At 59.4% G+C, this 16,462-nt stretch overlaps 1 protein-coding gene across 2 annotated transcripts in view; it reads left to right on the top strand.

Annotated features, from left to right (window-relative positions):
- The first annotated feature begins 238 nt into the window (after nt 1-238).
- The window catches only part of DENND2A (DENN domain containing 2A), an 87,626-nt gene continuing 71,402 nt past the window's right edge, over nt 239-16,462 (top strand). For both annotated transcript variants that reach the window (XR_008793835.1, XM_056124083.1), the window contains exon 1: nt 239-396. The gene's annotated coding sequence lies outside the window, so the exon portion shown is untranslated. The remainder of the gene's footprint in view (nt 397-16,462) is intronic.

Genomic DNA, 16,462 nt, shown 5'->3' on the forward strand with positions numbered 1-16,462 from the left:
GTGTGAGTGTAGTGTGTGCATGAGTGCGCGTGTACATTCGCGCGCGTCCACGTGCGCGCGTGTGTGCGTGTGTGCACGTGTCGGTGCGCACGCATGTCCGTGCGAGCCTGTGTGTGTGTTCGTGTGCCCGCGTGCACGGGTGCGCCCGTGTGTGCGCGCGTGTCCGTGCGCGCGTGTGCGCATGTGCGCCCCGCCCGCGCGGCAGGGAAGGGGTTAAGCGGGCCGGGGCGCGGAGCTCAGAGCCGCGGCCGCCCAGCCCGGGACGGTCGCAGGGCGGCGGCGGGGCCGAGCGCGGGACAGGCCGGCACAGCGGGGCCCTGGGGGGCCATGGCGCCCCCCGGCCCCGCCGCCCGCGCGCTGCGCCTGGGAGCCCGCGGAGCGGCCGCCGGCCGGGAGGTAGGTCGGGCCGCGCGCTCGGGGGCCGCGGAGCGGGGGTCGCGCCCGGGCGCTCGGGGCGGCGGGGAGGGTCGCGGTGCCCGAGGGAGGAGGCGCCGGGCGCGGGGCCCGACCCGGACCCGGACCCGGATTCCGAGCGCGCCCGCGGGACCGAACCGACGGCGTCGTCGGGGGTTCGGCGCGGCTGCAGCTCAACCCGCGCGTGGGGGTGGGGGGAGACGGGGAAGGGGGAGAGAAAGAGAGAAAGAGAGGGAGGGGAGACGCGAGACGGGGCGGGGAGGAGGGAGCCGGACGGAGAGAGGAGGGGAAGGGGAGGGGAGGGGAGGGGAGGAGGGGGAGGGGAGAATGCGGGAGACCTCTTTCTTCTGCACTTTTCCAGAGCGGCCTGGGGGGCTCGGCCTCCCGGGGGAGGTCTCAGAACCTCGAGGTGTCTCTCCTAGTAAGTGGGTCACAGGAGTGACAGCGCCCCGGGGAGCGGACCCCGGGGTGGGAGGACGGGCGAGTGTCCCCAGAAGCCAGGGGGTCTGGCCGGGGTTGAGCCAGGAGTCCCCCATGCTCTTAAGCCAGTGGCCAGCCCTGGCCCCCGATGGAGGGGTCTGCTGTGTCTGCAGTCGTGCGGGGGGGTGGGGGTCGCAGCCCTCCAGGGGCTGGTGGCCCCCACAGCCTGGGAATCTAGCCTCGGAACTCTCAGGCCCCTCCGTGATTGTTACTGAACTCCTTTGTTGTTGTTGTTCTTTTTTGTTTTCGGGCCACACCCGGGGCTGCTTGGGGTTCCTCCTGGCTCTGCACTCAGGGTTCCCTGCTCCTGGTGCTGGGGTTGCCCCACGGGGTGCCGGGGATTGAACCCGGGTCAGCCACCTGCAAGGCAAGCAGGAGCCGTACCTCCTGCTCTCCCCCCAGCCCCGCATTCTTATCCTGTTAGGTTGCTCCAGACGGGGGAGAAAAATCCTCCTTGCCTCCTCCCCTCTCCGGCCGCGGGAAAGATGGAGGAGAAAATCTGTGGGTGGAGCGCTGAGGATGGAGCGTTGGAGAGTAGAGTATTTGAGGATGGAACACTGGGGGGTGGAGCACTGAGGAAGGAGCACTGGGAGGAGCACTGAGGACGGAGCACTTCTCAAAGAGGGTCCAGGCAGGACAGCAAACCCTGACACGAAGGTCTCCAGTCCTGTAGCCGGATTTGAGGTCTTCTCCGTCCCCGTCTGTGGCCCCTGCTCTGGGCTAGTGGCTCTCTCCCTCCGGGAACTCAGCCCTTCCTAGGGCCAGGGAGGCCAGCAGTATCCTCTGTGGGGGTGGGGGGGTCCCCTCAGAGGAGGGGGTGCCAGGCTGAGACCCGGCACCCTCCCCCCAAGACAGCACAGCAGGCAGGGAGCTGGTGTTGGTTAAAGCAGCAGCCAGCCGCTTGATCCCTGGCACTGCATCGGGTCCTAGTGCCCAGCCAGCTGAGGCGTTGTGGGAAAGGGGTGGTGGGAGAATTCCCGGTCGCGGGGTGCCCTGGCGGGGGGGGGGGGGGGGGGGGATGGAGTACGGTGGATGGAACGGGTCAGCCCGGCTCCGGCTCTGGAGGCTGGCCGTGGGTTTGGCCATCCTGGAGAGTGGCCGTGGGTGAAGGGAGACAGGATGAACAGGGGGTGGGGGTGGGCGGGGGGGGGGCACCTCTTTGGGGACAGACCCAGGACAGGAAGGACGCTTATGACCAGAAAGCTAAGCAGACGGGGCCAGGGTGACAGCACAGCGGTGTGGGCGTTGGCCTTGCTGGGTTCGACTCCAGCATCCCATAGGGTCCCCTGAGTCCGCCAGGAGCAACCTCCGAGCGTCTCCGGTGTGACTCCCCCCACCCCCAAATAAAAGAAAACTGAGTGCAAAAAAAAAAAAAAACAACCCCAAAACTCACGAGAGCCAGCCCCAGCAAACAGCGTTAGGAATGGATGTTTCGAAGGGCCTGAATGGACAGATTACTGCACTTGGACAATGAAGTCGCCTCTCCCCCACGGCCCCCCACACCCCTGTCCTGGTTTTTGATTTGGCAGCTTCGATACAAACAAACAAACAAACAAACAAAAAAATACACTGGAAGAAGCAGAGTGCTGGAAGTGGGACAGCGAGCATACGAATGAGTTTTCCGGCAGCGTGTTTCTTTCCCGGAACGGGAGTCCGGTGGGAACGGGTCATGTGGAGCCTGTGTGAAGGGGGACCCGCAGCCAACCCGGCCCGCATGGCTTGTGGCTTAGGGGGGCTGGGGGTTTCTGGGTACACGGAACCCCCTCCCCGGAAACCCTGGGATCCTGATGGGAGGGGAGCAGGGAGAGAGCCCCAGCACCCGAGGGGTTGCTTAGAGGGGCCCATTCACTCCCCTTTCGTGGGGGGGGGGTGCGCCCCAGGGGGTGGGACTCGAAACCAGAGATCCTCTGGCCGCGAGTCTGGGGGTGGGAATCTCTCCGGCTGAGGCGCCAGGAATGTGTCTGGAGGGAGCAGGGGTTTCTGGGAGGTGCTGTTGCCAGCCCGGCCCCAGCTGACCGGCCTGCACGCCTCCGATGTTAACCCCCTTTCTTGCGTATGAATGAAGTCTCAAATGGGCCCCCCCCTCCTGGCTCTGGAGGTGGGGGTTTGATCTCGCCTGGCATGCTCAGGGGCTGCTTGCTTTGTCTTCCTGTTTGAATCAACTTCCTGGGCTGTTGAGAGCAATCTGCTGTTTCAGGGTTAGTCGGTTTGGATTTGGGGCCATCCCTCCCTCTTCCCCCCTCCCCACAGGGCTCAGGGCTTCCTCCTGACTCTGTGCTCAGGGCTCACTCTTGGCAGTGCTCCGGGATCCAAACTGGGTAGGAGGCATGCAAGGCAAACCCCTTTACCCCTGGGCGCTCTGGCCCCCAATGGTTTCTGGTTTAGGTACTACAAATACGCTTCAGCCCTTGTCCGATACTGCTGTCAGAGAAGGTCCTGGAAGAGGTTCAGATCGGTTTCAGAGTCGGATGCATATTGAATGTATTTGTGCCTGGACGGCTTCCAAGGGAGATTTCTGGAGAGAGAGAGAGAGAGAGAGAGAGAGAGAGAGAGAGAGAGAGAGAGCGAGCTGGGCGGGGCAGGAGCTCTGCTTTCAGGAGGCCAGGCCCAGTGCCCAGTACCTCATCACGGCCCCCAACACCGCCAGCACCCCTGAGCACTGAGTCAGGAGGAAGCTCTCGAGCATCGCGGGGTGTGACCCAACAACAACAAAGAAACTTCCATACTGGATTTTCCAAAAACGACCGGAGATCTCACCTCGCTTGGCCCATGCAGGCTGTCCCCCGAGTCCCTTCCTCGTTGCCTCCGAGTTCCGTTTACGTCGCCGTGAGGATTGAAATCTAATTCATCGGCCTAAGTGAGGATTTGGGGTTTGGTTAAAAGCGCGGGCGAGTCTAGCCTGGCTGGCATGTTTGAGGCCCTGGGCTTGCCCTCTGTGGCATACATGGGCCCATACCCATCAAAATGAGACAACATGGTAAAATGAAAGTTTCTTGCTTTTGTCTTTAAATGTATAAATCCATTTTATTTCATTAAAAACTATGATTGAGGGCAGGAGCGATAGTCGAGCAGGAAGGGCTTTTGCCTTGCATGCTGCCAACCCGGTTTCAGCATCCCAAATGGTCCACCGAGCACCGCCAGGAGTGATTCCTGAGTGCAGAGCCAGGAGTAACCCCTGAGCATTGCCGGGTGTGACCCAAAAAGTCCAAAAACCCCACCAAAAAACCCCCTGTGATTGACAAAGTTATTGATAGTTGAGTTTTAATTTTTTTTTTCCTTTTTGGGTCACACCCGGTGACGCTCAGGGGTTCCTCCTGGCTCTGCACACAGGAATCACTCCTGGCGGTGCTTGCAGGACCATATGGGATGCTGGGAATCGAACCCGCTTCTGCCGCGTGCAAGGCAAATGCCTTCCCCACTGTGCTATTGCTCCAGCCTCCAAGAGTTGAGTTTTAGGGATATAATAATATTTCAGCACCAACCCCTCCCACCCTCCCTTCCCCTCCCCACCTATCACCTTGTCACGGGGCACAGTTCCGTGGCTGCAGCTCCCGTCTCCTGTTCTGGGTGTTGTGGAGTGTGTGTTGTGGTGGTGTGCGCTGCCACTCACCTTGGGGTTTCCTTTTTGTTTTGGGCCACACCTGGTGATGCTCAGGGCTCAGGGATGACTCCTGGTGGACCGGGGACCATATGGGCTGCGGAGTGTCAAACCTGGGTTAGCTGTGCAAGGCAGACGCCCCTCCCTGCTGTTCTCTCTCTCTCTCTCTCTCTCTCTCTCTCTCTCTCTCTCTCTCTGGGACTTCCTATCCTTCCCTTTTTTGTTTTATATCCTTCCTTTTTTTGTTTTACAGACTCTCCTCCAATACGTTGTTTCAGTTTTGTCTCATGCGGTGGGTTTTCTGCCCCCATGGGATCCCAACAGCCCGGGAGCCCGAGACCCACCATCCCCCATGCACCATGCGGCTGAAACTTGGTCGGGGGGACAATCACTACCAAGGGCCAGCCATTTTTTGAACTATTTATTTATTTTGCTTTTTTGGGGGGTCACACCCAGCATTGCACAGGGGTTACTCCTGGCTCTGCACTCAGGAATTACTCCTGGCAGTGCTTGAGGGACCCAATGGGATGCTGAGAATCGAACTCGGGTCGGCCGCGTGCAAGGCAAATGCCCTACCCACTGTGCTATCACTACAGCCCCGAACTTTTTATTTTTTTCCCCCAAGTGCCACCCTCTTTCTCGGAAGGGAGGACGTGCAGAGGGAGGGTCTGGGCCCTGGGCCGTGCAGCCCCTCATGGAATCTGGCTTGCCTGGCAGCTGTCCCTGTCTCCCGAACCAGCACCCTGTGGCTCCCCCCCCCCCCCCCCCCCGCATCTGCTAATCCCCTCCCTGGAGAGAACTTGAGTGATTGATTGATTGGTTTGTGGACTCATCTGGCGGTGCTCAGGGATCACACCTGGTGGGGCTCTGGGGACCACACACGGGGTGCTGGGAATCGAGCCAGGTTCAGCCATGTGCAATGCAAGCATCCTCCTCACTGGACTGTCTCTCCAGCCTCCTAGAGAGGATTTTTTTTTTCTTTTTGGGTCACACCCAGTGATGCTCAGGAATTACTCCTGGCTCTGCACTCAGAAATTACTCCTGAGGGGCTGGAGTGATAGCACAGCGGGTAGGGCGTTTGCCTTGCACGCGGCCGACCCGGGTTCGATTCCCAGCATCCCATATGGTCCCCTGAGCACCGCCAGGAGTAATTCTGGAGTGCAAAGCCAGGAGTAACACCTGAGCATCGCCAGGTGTGACCCAAAAAGCAAAAATAAATAAATAAATAAATAAATAAAAAGAAAAATAAAAAAGAAATTACTCCTGGCAGTGCTCAGGGGACCATATGGGATGCTGGGAATCAAACCTGGGTTGGCCGCGTGCAAGGCAAATGCCCTACCCGCTGTGCTATCGCTCCAGCCCCTAGAGGATTTTGTACCGCCAGCCCCTCTCCCCAGTGAAGGGGCTGGGGGCAGAGGAGGGAGAGAGGTCAGGAGGACAACTCAGATCTGCGTGTGACTTTCTCGCTCCCGTCACAGACGTCACAGGAGACAGGCCCCATCACCCGTGGCCCATCAACATACGGGCTTTTCCCCAGCAGATGGGGTTTCGCTCGTGCATCTGGTGTTTCGCTCGTGCGTCTCCTACCCCAGCAAGTAGCAGAGGGATTGAGGGGGCACAAGAAGTACCCCGACCTCGGTGCTCCCGGAAGGTGCCAGAGATCTCAGAGGGTCAGTGGCCAGGAGTGAGAGGACAGCCCTGCTCCCTGGTCAGAGTCAGGCCAGGAGGACCCAGGAGAGGTCCCGGCCAGGACTGTGTGTGACCGCAGGGAAGTGTCCCCTGCCTTTGGGGGGACCCACGGGGGCTCCCCCTCCTCTTCTCAATGTAGGTGACGCGAGTTTCCATTTGGCCTGAAACCCAGGGTGCCCCCTCCCCTTCCCGGGTAACATGCATGGCGCGTCTCTGCCTCCTGTCCGCCGCATTTCCGCCTGTGTGTTTATGGCAGCCGGCAGAAGGACATCGGGTCCCAGGACATCACAGAGACCCGTGCTCTGTGTTTACCCCGGAGCCAGCGGATGCCGCTAACGGGGTGGGAAAACGTCTGCGGCGGAAGGAGGAGTGTGGATGCTCCCCCAAGCCGTGGGACCCGGAGGTTCCAGCTGGGCCAGGCCCTCCGCAGGGTCAGCGCTGACCAGGGAGACAGGAGACGGGGCTGGCTCTGCCCAGGAAGGAGCTTCCGGCTGTGATGTTACAGGAGGGAATGCAGAGGTGGCCGAGAGCAGCAGGGAGCCCCGACCTCTGACCTCAGGCTCTCCTCTCTGGGCTCCCGAACCCCAAGCCTCCTGCGTGGGCCACACACCTGAGCTGGCGCCAACGCTCACCCATCTGTGTGAGTCCGACGCTCCATGGAGAATAGAGCTACCTAGAGCACCCTGGGGCTCCGCATTCCTGGGGGGCCTCTTAGAGTTCCACCCCCTAAGGGTCTGTAGTTAGGCCCTTCCCAGGGGCTGGCGTGCTGCCGTGCGTAGGGTTAGGCGTTTGCTTGGGGCCGGAGCCCTCGTCTACAGGGAGGGCGTTTGCCTGGTTCGCCGTGGACCCAGTCGTGATCCCCTGAACAGGACCAGGAGCAATTCCTGAGTGCAGAGCCAGGGGTAACCTCTGAGCATCACTGGGAGTGGCCCCAAAGGCCCCCCCAAAAGGAGCTTGCCTGTTGCGTCCTGGAGGACTCTGTGTTGCTTCAGCTGACCTGTCTTTCTTTCCTGTGTTCCTCTGGGGGAGGTCGTGGTTGGACCACAGGCTGTGATGCCTCAGCCTTCCTTGGCCTCCACCGGGCTTAGTCCCCTCCAGGCCACTGCCCTAACCTCAGCCGCTCTCTGTTCTGCACCCTCTCATCTTTGCCTTGACTCTTGCCTCCCAACCTTGGGCCATCTTTTTTTTTTAACTATAGTGATTATTTATTTTTTGCTTTTTGGGTCACACCCAGCGATGCACAGGGGTTACACCTGGCTCTGTGCTCAGGAATTACTCCTGGCGGTGCTCAGGGGACCATATTGGGATGCCGGGGATCGAACCCGGGTCGGCCGCGTGCAAGGCAAACGCCCTCCCCGCTGTGCTATCACTCCAGCCCAGCTTGTGCCATCTTGACCTTTCCACGCCCCCAGAGAGCGTATCTTCCTTGGCACCCCTTGATACCCCCTCTTCCTTCCTTTCTTAGCACCCCAGTCGAGCCTGCCACCCTGTCCCGCCTTCTCCGTGCTCCCTCAGCCCCCTGACCCCAGCGCCATCTCCCTGTTTGTTCTGGCTTGTTTTCTTGGTACCGGGGAGGGAAGGCGGGACGTCACACACGCTGAGCTGCGTCCCCTGCATGCCCGTCCCTGGCTACAGGAGTGGCCATCCTTCAGGCTCCTGCCTGCCTCGGACTCTTCCTCTCCCTGAGCTTGGAAGCCAGCCTAGTCCTGAGGACACCCCCCAGGTCTCCCTCCTTCTCAAAGGAATTGGGGACTCGGCTGAGCTTCAGTCTACCCCTTGTTTTTTTTTTTTTAATATATTTTGTTTGTTTGTTTGTTTTTTTCTTTTTGGGTCACACCCGGCGATGCACAGGGGTTACTCCTGGCTCATGCACTGAGGAATTACTCCTGGCGGTGCTCGGGGGGGCCCTATGGGATGCTGGGAGTCAAACCCGGGTCGGCCGCGTGCAAGGCAAACACCCTACCCGTTGTGCTATTGCTCCAGCCCCTAAATATATATTTTTTAATGAATCACCGTGAGATACAGTTACAGCCTTACAAACTTTTGCGATTATGTTTCACTCATACAAATACGCCACAGAGGGAAGCCGAAATTCAGGGGCTGGGCATTGGCCAGAGAGCTGGGCCACCTGCTGTGCGTGTAGGGGCCTGGGCTCAATCGCACTGCCAGGAGTGCTCCCTGAGCACTGCTGGGGATGGCTCAGAGTAAAGGAAAGTGACAGGAGGCCATTCACAGCGTGAATGTTTCCGATACCTTCAGAGGTTTCTTTGGGAAGGACTTGGGGGCCAGACTCGACTCTACTCAGAGCTTCCTCCTGGCTCTGCACTCAGGGATCTCTCCTGGCAGTCCCAGGGGACCTTATGTAGTGCTGGGAATTGAACCCAAGCACCTGCCTGTGGTTATTGCTCTGGACCCCCCTGCGTTTGTTTTTTTGGGTCACACCCTGCAGTACTCAAGGGCTGCAAGTGGACTGGTGCTCAGGGGGTCGTGTGGGGATAGGAGTGGACCACATTTATCATTTCTTTCTTTTCTTTCGGGCTGGAGCGATAGCACAGCGGGTAGGGTGTTTGCCTTGTACACGGCCGGCCCGGATTCTGTACCTCCGTCCCTCTCAGAGAGCCCGGCAAGCTACTGAGAGTATCCCACCCACACGGCAGAGCCTGGCAAGCTCCCCATGGCTTATTCGATATGCCAAAAACAGTAACAAGTCTCACAATGTAGACATTACTGCTGTCCGCTCAAGCAAATCGATGAACAATGGGGGGGACAGTTTCAATCATATAATGATTGAGTAACCATCCCTCTACCAGTGCCCATTCTCCACCACCAACGTCCCCAGCATCCCTCCCACCACTCCCACCCCATCCCACCTCCACCCCCACCCCACTCCGCCTTGGTGGAAGGCACATTCCCTCTTACTCTCTGTCTCTCCTTTTGGGTGTTATGCATTTGCAATACAGGTACCAAGCGGTCATCATGTTTGGTCCATAGTCTACTTTCAGCACACATCTCCCATCCCGAGCGAGCCCTTCCAAGCATCATTCACTTAGTTACACCTTGATTTTTTTTGCTTTTTGGGTCACACCCGGTGATGCACAGGGGTTACTCCTGGCTCTGCACTCAGGAGTTACTCCTGGCGGTGCTCAGGGAACCATATGGGATGCTGGGAATCGAACCCAGGTCGGCCGCGTGCAAGGCAAACCCCCTACCCGCTGTGCTATCTCTCCAGCCCCACACCTTGATTTTTATTTACTTTTGGTTTAGCTTTGTTTCGTTGCCAGACCCAGAGGTCCTGGGGGTTACTCCTGGCTCTGTGCTCGGGGGTCAGAGGCTAGTACATGGTGCTGGGGATTTCACCCAGGCCCCTGTGTGCAGAGCCTGGTCTCGGCCCGTTGAGCTCTCTCGGGCCCCATTGTCTGCTTCTAGCTCTGTCTCCTAGCGTTTACCCCTGAAGTTCAGATGTAGCCCCTAAACCACCCTCCCGTCCAGACTTCTGTGACACGTGTGTCAAGCTCTGTCTCGCCTGATCTTTTTTTCTTAAATGAACAAAAATCGTATTTAGCTCATTCATATGGGAAACAGATGGGATGAAGTGGCTCTAAAGGGGCCTCCAAGTACTTCCGAGTCAGACCCGAGGGGCGAGGAACCGCGTATGTGACTCCCAAAGCTGGAAGTGTCCTCTGGAAAATGCTGGTCATCGGATGGTTTTGCCTTGAAAAGTCGCAGTGTTTGATTGCCGCTTGGTCCAACGGGTTTCTGCGTTGGGGGTATGTGTGTGTTGGTTTCTGGGCTACACCCGGCTGTGCCCTGGGCCTGCTCCCGGCTCTGCTTTCCCCTGGGGGGGGGGGGGCGGGAAATGGACCCAGGGAAGTATGTTCTGCATCAAGGGTGGAAGTGGGCCCTTCACTGGCCAGGCCAGTGCCTCCCGCTGTGCTGTCACTCCCTGGCTGTCATCCTGGCTCTAGGGCAGAGTGGGTGGGGACGCTGGTGTCCTTCCCGTTCCTGCCACCTCCTCGTGCCTAGCTGGTGGGTTGACCTTGTTGGGATTCGAAGGCAGCTAGTGCGCCCCTGATGAGCTGGGAACCTTCCGAGAAGAGACGGGCGCCCGATCGCGGACCTCAGTTCAAGGGAAGGGCCCGTTCCCAGCCATTGCACAACTTCGGCATCCAAAGCACCAGGCCTGGATAGTAAACAAACAGAAACAGGCTGAGAAGGAGCCGGGAAATGGGGGCGGGGGGGGAGGGCAGTGGGGATGCGGTGCCCTCCTGCCCCCTGGGCGCCTCTGACTGCGGTCACGCTGGCCAGCGAGGTTGGCCAAGCAGCCTGGAGACGACTCAAGGATGTCCTATTCCTACTACTTGTGTTCCCCACCCCCCCGCCCCCGTTCAGTTTTGTTCGGGGGCCACACCCAGTGGTGCTAGGGGGTGGAGGGTTCTCCCAGCACAAAGCTAGAGGCCACTGCCCCAGGGTGCTCTGGGGAGCACGCACTGCTGGGGGTCCAACCCAGGGCCCCTGCGTGTACTCCAGCGGCTCAGCTCAGCGAGCTTCCCCAGGGGCCCAGTCCCACCGTGTTAAGGCGGCCTGTCACTGTCTGCACCAGGTGCTTTGTCAGCCCTGGGGTGGGCAGTGTTTGGCCATCACGTTCACTTTGTTTGTTTTTGCTTTTTGGGTCACACCCGGCTTCGCACAGGGGTTTCTCCTGGCTCATGCACTGAGGAATTACTCCTGGGGGGTGCTCGGGGGACCCTATGGGATGCCGGGAGTCAAACCCGGGTCTGCGTGCAAGGCAAACGCCCTGCCCACTGTGCTAGCGCTCCAGCCCCGAAGTCACGTTCACTTTCTAGCAGTTCTGCACGCCTTGGGACCTTGCTTGCAGGCTCGCTCCGCTCGTGCCTCCGTTTCCTCCTTAGCTCCCACAGAGTGATGTGCCCATTGTGAGCTTCTCTGGGAGGGAGGAAGACTCAGGAGCGACCCCCTCACCCAGCGTACCCGGCCCGCTGGCTTCTTTCTGGGCCCCTGGCTTGTCCCCCGCCACCCCCACTGTAGCGGCCTCTCCCCAGGGCCCGGAGCTGGGCCGCGGCCGCCCCGTCTGTCTCCGGGCTCCCTCCGCGAGCGAGCAGGCCCGGGAAGGGGTGGGATGACGTCTCGCTGGAAGATTGCTGCCCTTTGTCCAAATGTGCTGGCCACGGGCCAGGCTGGAAAGTCTCTGCTCATGGAAAGAGAGAACAGAAGCCAGCGAGCAGGGTGGGAGGGACGGGGTCTGCGGGGGAGGAGAGGAAGAGGAGGGCGGAAGGGGGGTGGGGGGGACAGGGGAGGGGAGGGTGCAGCCCAGCTGGGGCCCTGGGGCCGGGCAGCTGCAGGAGGGAAATGCAGCAGCCTCAGGTGTGTCCAGGCCCAGGGATGGGGGGGTGGCGGATGGGAGTTTCAGGCCAGGAGGCTGGGGGGTATCCTCTGCCCTCCTGCGAGTGATAGCCTGGTGAGGTCGGGTTAGAGTCAGGAAAGTCTGGGGGAGGGGGGAGAAGCCAGTCCCAGAGGAGGCCAAGCTGGTGGCCGTGTTGGCAGCGAGAGGTCAGAGAGGGGGTGAGGAAGGGGGCAGGGGCCACGACCCTGATCTCAGCAGGGGCGCTCCCACCAACCTCTGACCTCTGACCTGCACTGTCCGTGAGAGCGTGTGACCTGGGGGGAGCCCAGCCCTGCGGGCTTCCTGTCCTGCAGCTGTGGGTTCGGGGCCTCGGGAAGGGCCGCTGCAAAGAACCTTGCCGAGAGAGTGCTCTGGAGTAGTTCCGACCATCCTGGCCCTGCACCCAGGGGTGCGGTTCAATCTGAAGGGTGCCCCAAATCTGGGACAGAGGCCAGCCGTGCCCATGGCCGTAGAAATGGTTCTAGAAACAGCTCCAGTGGGGGCCAAACTGGGCCTCAGCGAGAGGATGGGGCTCGGCTCACTTCTCACTGAGAGGAACCTGATCGCGGGCAGAGCTTCCGGCCAGAGAAGGTGGCCATGGGTGGGGGGCGTGAGGTGGCCAGGGCTCAGGGGCCACTGCCCCTCGCCTGCCCCAGAGAGCCTCGGACGAGGGGCCTTGTCTTTCAGCAGGCCGAGGGGCAGTGGAGGGCTCCTGGCCGCGCCCTGACACGGTGGTCTGTGAGGAGGGGTTGGGTCCCCCTCTCTGACTGCCCCACCCCGTTCTGTCCCTAGGTCCCTAGTGTCGCATCTGCTTCTGTCTCTGCTTCCCCCCACCCAGCCCCTTTCATTTCCTTCCACCTGCCCACACTGATCTCCGGGACCCCCCCACCTCCCCCACCCCCAGTGCAGGGCAGAGACCCTCTGAACCCGCTGCCTTCTCTTTTTGTGTGTGTGTGTTTTTTGCTTTTTGCTTTTTGGGGGTCACACGTGGAGATGCTTAAGGGTTACTCCTGGATGTGCACTCAGGAATTACTCCTGGCGGTGCTCAGGGGACCATATGGGATGCTGGGAATCGAACCCGGGTCAGCCACATGCAAGGCAAACGCCCTACCTGCTGTGCTATTGTTCCAGCCCATTCTTTTCTCTTCTCTTCTTTTCTTTTCTTGTCATACCCGGTGATGCACAGGGGTTATTCCTGGCTCTGCACTCAGGAGTTACTCCTGGCGGTGCTCAGGGCACCCTATGGGATGCTGGGAATCGAACCCGGGTCAGCCGCGTGCAAAGCAAACGCCCTACCCGCTGTGCTATCTCTCCAGCCCCGAATAACAACAATTACTCCTTTAAAAAAAAAAATTAAAACTCGGCAGCAGTCAGAGAGATAGATACACAGTAGGCAGGGCCCCTTCCTTGGATGCTGTCAACCTAGTTTGACCCCAAAGGCCCCCCCAACCACGCCCCAACACCACATAAGGTCTCTGAGCCCATCCTGAACACAGCGAGGAGTAAGCCCTGGGCGCTGCCACCTGTGCCCGACCCCCAAGTCAGAGTAACACTAGCCCCTTCCCCACGGCTCTTGGCTCCCTGAAATGGTGCCCCTGGGCAGAGCAAAAGGAAAAACGGGTGTGGCTCGGTCAGGGTCCCCCCCCCCCCCCCCCCCCGCGTCTGGGACGACGCAGTCCTGGAGCACCTGCCTCAGACCCAGGACCATGAGTGTGACCCCTGGCGCTGCCCCATGTGCCATGTGGGATCACATTATCAACTAAAGTGTCATCTCCGCTGAAGCGGGACCACGTGTGAGTGTAGACACAGACCCGCACAGCCCAGGGGAGCGGAAGGGGGTTAACTGTGCAGGGGTGAGGAAGGGCAAGGAGCCCTAGGGGTGGCAGAGATCTTGGTTCTCTCCTGTTTCCTCCGCCACCGCCCCTGCCGAGTGACGAACCTCCTTTCTGCCTCCAACTCCCCTGGTGCCTATTTGGGAATCTCGGCGCCCCTCATTGGCTTTCCTTTTTCTCCTTGTGAATTTCCGCTCAAGACCCAGGCCCGGGGTGGGGGTGGGGGTCTCTGAGACACCCCGTCACTCACAGGCTGCATTCCCAGTGACAGGCGGGGGTCAGGAGGAGGATGCGGCAAGCTGGGTCAGCCCGGCGGGCGTCATTCCCAGCGGGGTCCTGGGAGAAGGGGCACCGCACTTCCGACGGGAAGTGAGTCCCATAAATAGATGAAGGGATGGGAAAGGGGCTCGTCTGTCCCCGCCGGCCTCCAGCCTCTGCAGCCGCTGGCCCCGGTCTCCCTCCCGAGGTGTCACTGCCAGGGCTGTTGCTTTCTCTGGCCTGGGTCCAAAGGACACGACATGCCTTGCGTGTGCCCCCTCCCCTTGACACCCCAGAGCGGGGATGCACGGCCGAGTGTGTTTGGTGACGTCTCGTGGGGGAGGAAGGAAGTCGTACGACTGCTGGCACCACAGTCTTAGTTCTTCCGACAGGATCCTGGTGACGGGCCCTGGGGGGTCTGTTGGAAGGGGTGGGGCTCATGAGGTCGGTCTTCTTTTTTTTTTTAATTTTAATTTTTATTTTGCTTTTAGGGTCACACCTGGCGATGCACAGGGGTTACTCCTGGCTCATGCACTCAGGAATTACCCCTGGCAGTGCTCAGGGGACCATATGGGATGCTGGGAATCGAACCCGGGTCGGCCGCGTGCAAGGCAAACGCCCTACCCGCTGTGCTATTGCTCCAGCCCCTAATTTTAATTAAAAAAATATTGAATCACTGTGAGATAGAGTTACAAAGGTTTCATGTTTGAGGTAAGGTAAAAAGGTAAAGGCCCTCCCGTTGATCGTCGATTTGCTCGAGCGGGCCCAGTAACGTCTCCATTGGAGACTTTGTTGTTACTGTGTCTGGCATATCGAATACTCTCGGTAGCTTGCCGGGCTCTCCGAGAGGGGCGGAGGAATCGAACTCGGGTCGGCCATGTTGGCCGCGTGTAAGGCGAACGCCCTACCTGCTGTGCTATCGCTCCAGCCCTCATGTTTGAGATTCAACCATATTATGATCAAACATCCAGCCCTCCACCAGTGCAGATTCTCCACCACCAGCGTCCCAGTATCCCCCTCCCCCAATCCCAGTCCTCATCCTGCCTCTATGGCAGACAATTTCCCTAATACTCTCTACTTTTGAACTTTTTTTTCTTTTTGGGTCACACCCAGTGATGCACAGGGATTACTCCTTGCTCATGCACTCAGGAATCACCCTTGGCGGTGCTCAGGGGACCATATGGGATGCTGGGAATCGAACCTAGGTCGGCCGCATTCAAGGCCAACGCCCTACCCGCTGTGCTATTGCTCCAGCCCCTCTCTCTCTACTTTCGGGCATGAGGTTTTGCTTGAATTTTCCCACCTCCATTCAAGCCTACCTGCCAGGGGTAGTCTTGAAACCACTAGCTAATTTATTTTCCATTGCGCATTTTGAGAGTATCACGAGAGCTCGCACGGCTGCAAAAGCGGCTGCGCACATCTGGAATTTGAGACTGTAAATGGTCGGGTTCCAGAGACAGCTCTGGAGGGCACTGATCCATTTTGGGATTCAGTTGGGCATCTCTGGACCAGGGCTGTTGGCGCACTGAGATGGCTCCCGGAGGCACATTGTAGGTCGCTGAGTGGGCGGGGACCTGGGGAGGGACAGCCTGGCACCTCTGCCACCATGTGGCCTGGAGATTTAGTACTGGAATCACAAACCAGGCCTTGCTTGTGGAAGCTCTTGGTCACCGTGATTCCATCTGGAGTACGCGGGGAGACTGCATCTGCTCCATCCGGGGTGCCCTGGTGAAATTGTCTCGGTATGGGGCCTGGAGAGACCTCTGGCACTGTGGTGTTTTCTGAGACTCGCTACTGTGTCTCTGGACCAGGGCTGGAGGTCAGCCTTCTTTTTTTTTTGCTTTTTGGGTCACACCCAGCAATGCACGGCAATATTCCTGGTTCATGCACTCAGGAATTACTCCTGGTCGTGCTCGGGGGACCATATGGGATGCTGGGAATCGAACCCGCTTCTGCCGTGTGCAAGGCAAATGCCCTACCTGCTGTGCTATCACTCCAGCCCCGGTCAGCCTTCTTAAGGCAGAGACTCCGAGCACCTCAGTGCCCTGAAACATCTCCTGACAGAGGCCAGGGACCTCAGAGCAGTTCTGTAGACTGTCCCCAGCTCACACCCAGTCGAGCTTCAGTCCTGGGCTTCCCCTGGAGTGCTCACTCCACACGACTTTCCTGTCAGACTCTGCAAGTGCAGAGGTTGAACCGGCACCCCGTGGTCCCCGAGCGTCTGTTCTGGGCTGCTGGGGTGTCATCTTGTTCCAGCGGGTGCCAGTGCTCAGGCGTCCAGGATGGGGAGTTAGGGATTGGAGGCGGAGCGGCTGAGGTCGGAAATGATTTTACTTGTGGAAGGAGAGAAGGCCGGGAAGCTCCCAGACTGTGGGCGGGGTGTCCTGAAGATGGGGGCGCCAGAGGAGGCCGGAACCCTTCCCCTTTTATGCTTTTTTTTTCTCTAGGAGGGTGGGGTGAACACTTCTTTATTGAGTGCCAAGAACGTGGCCGTTAAAACTGGACTGAGGGGCTTGGAGCGATAGCACAGAGGGTAGGGCGTTTGCCTTGCACGCGGCTGATCCAGGTTCGATTCCCAGTATCCCATATGGTCCCCCAAGCATCACCAGGAGTAATTTGTCATGAACAAAAGCTATTTTCTGTTTGCTCCCCTGTGAAAAAGAAGCCAGACTCCCCACCACGAGCCCACATGCACCCCAAGAGTGACACCCTGTAGTTCCCATCCCTCCCCAGGTTCTCGCCTCCCCAGTGAACATTTTTGCTGCAGGCTCATGAGAGGGGGTGACCCAA

The sequence above is a fragment of the Sorex fumeus genome, unplaced genomic scaffold (assembly GCF_029834395.1).
Source record: "Sorex fumeus unplaced genomic scaffold, SorFum_2.1 ptg000048l, whole genome shotgun sequence".
NCBI classification, from domain to species: domain Eukaryota; kingdom Metazoa; phylum Chordata; class Mammalia; order Eulipotyphla; family Soricidae; genus Sorex; species Sorex fumeus.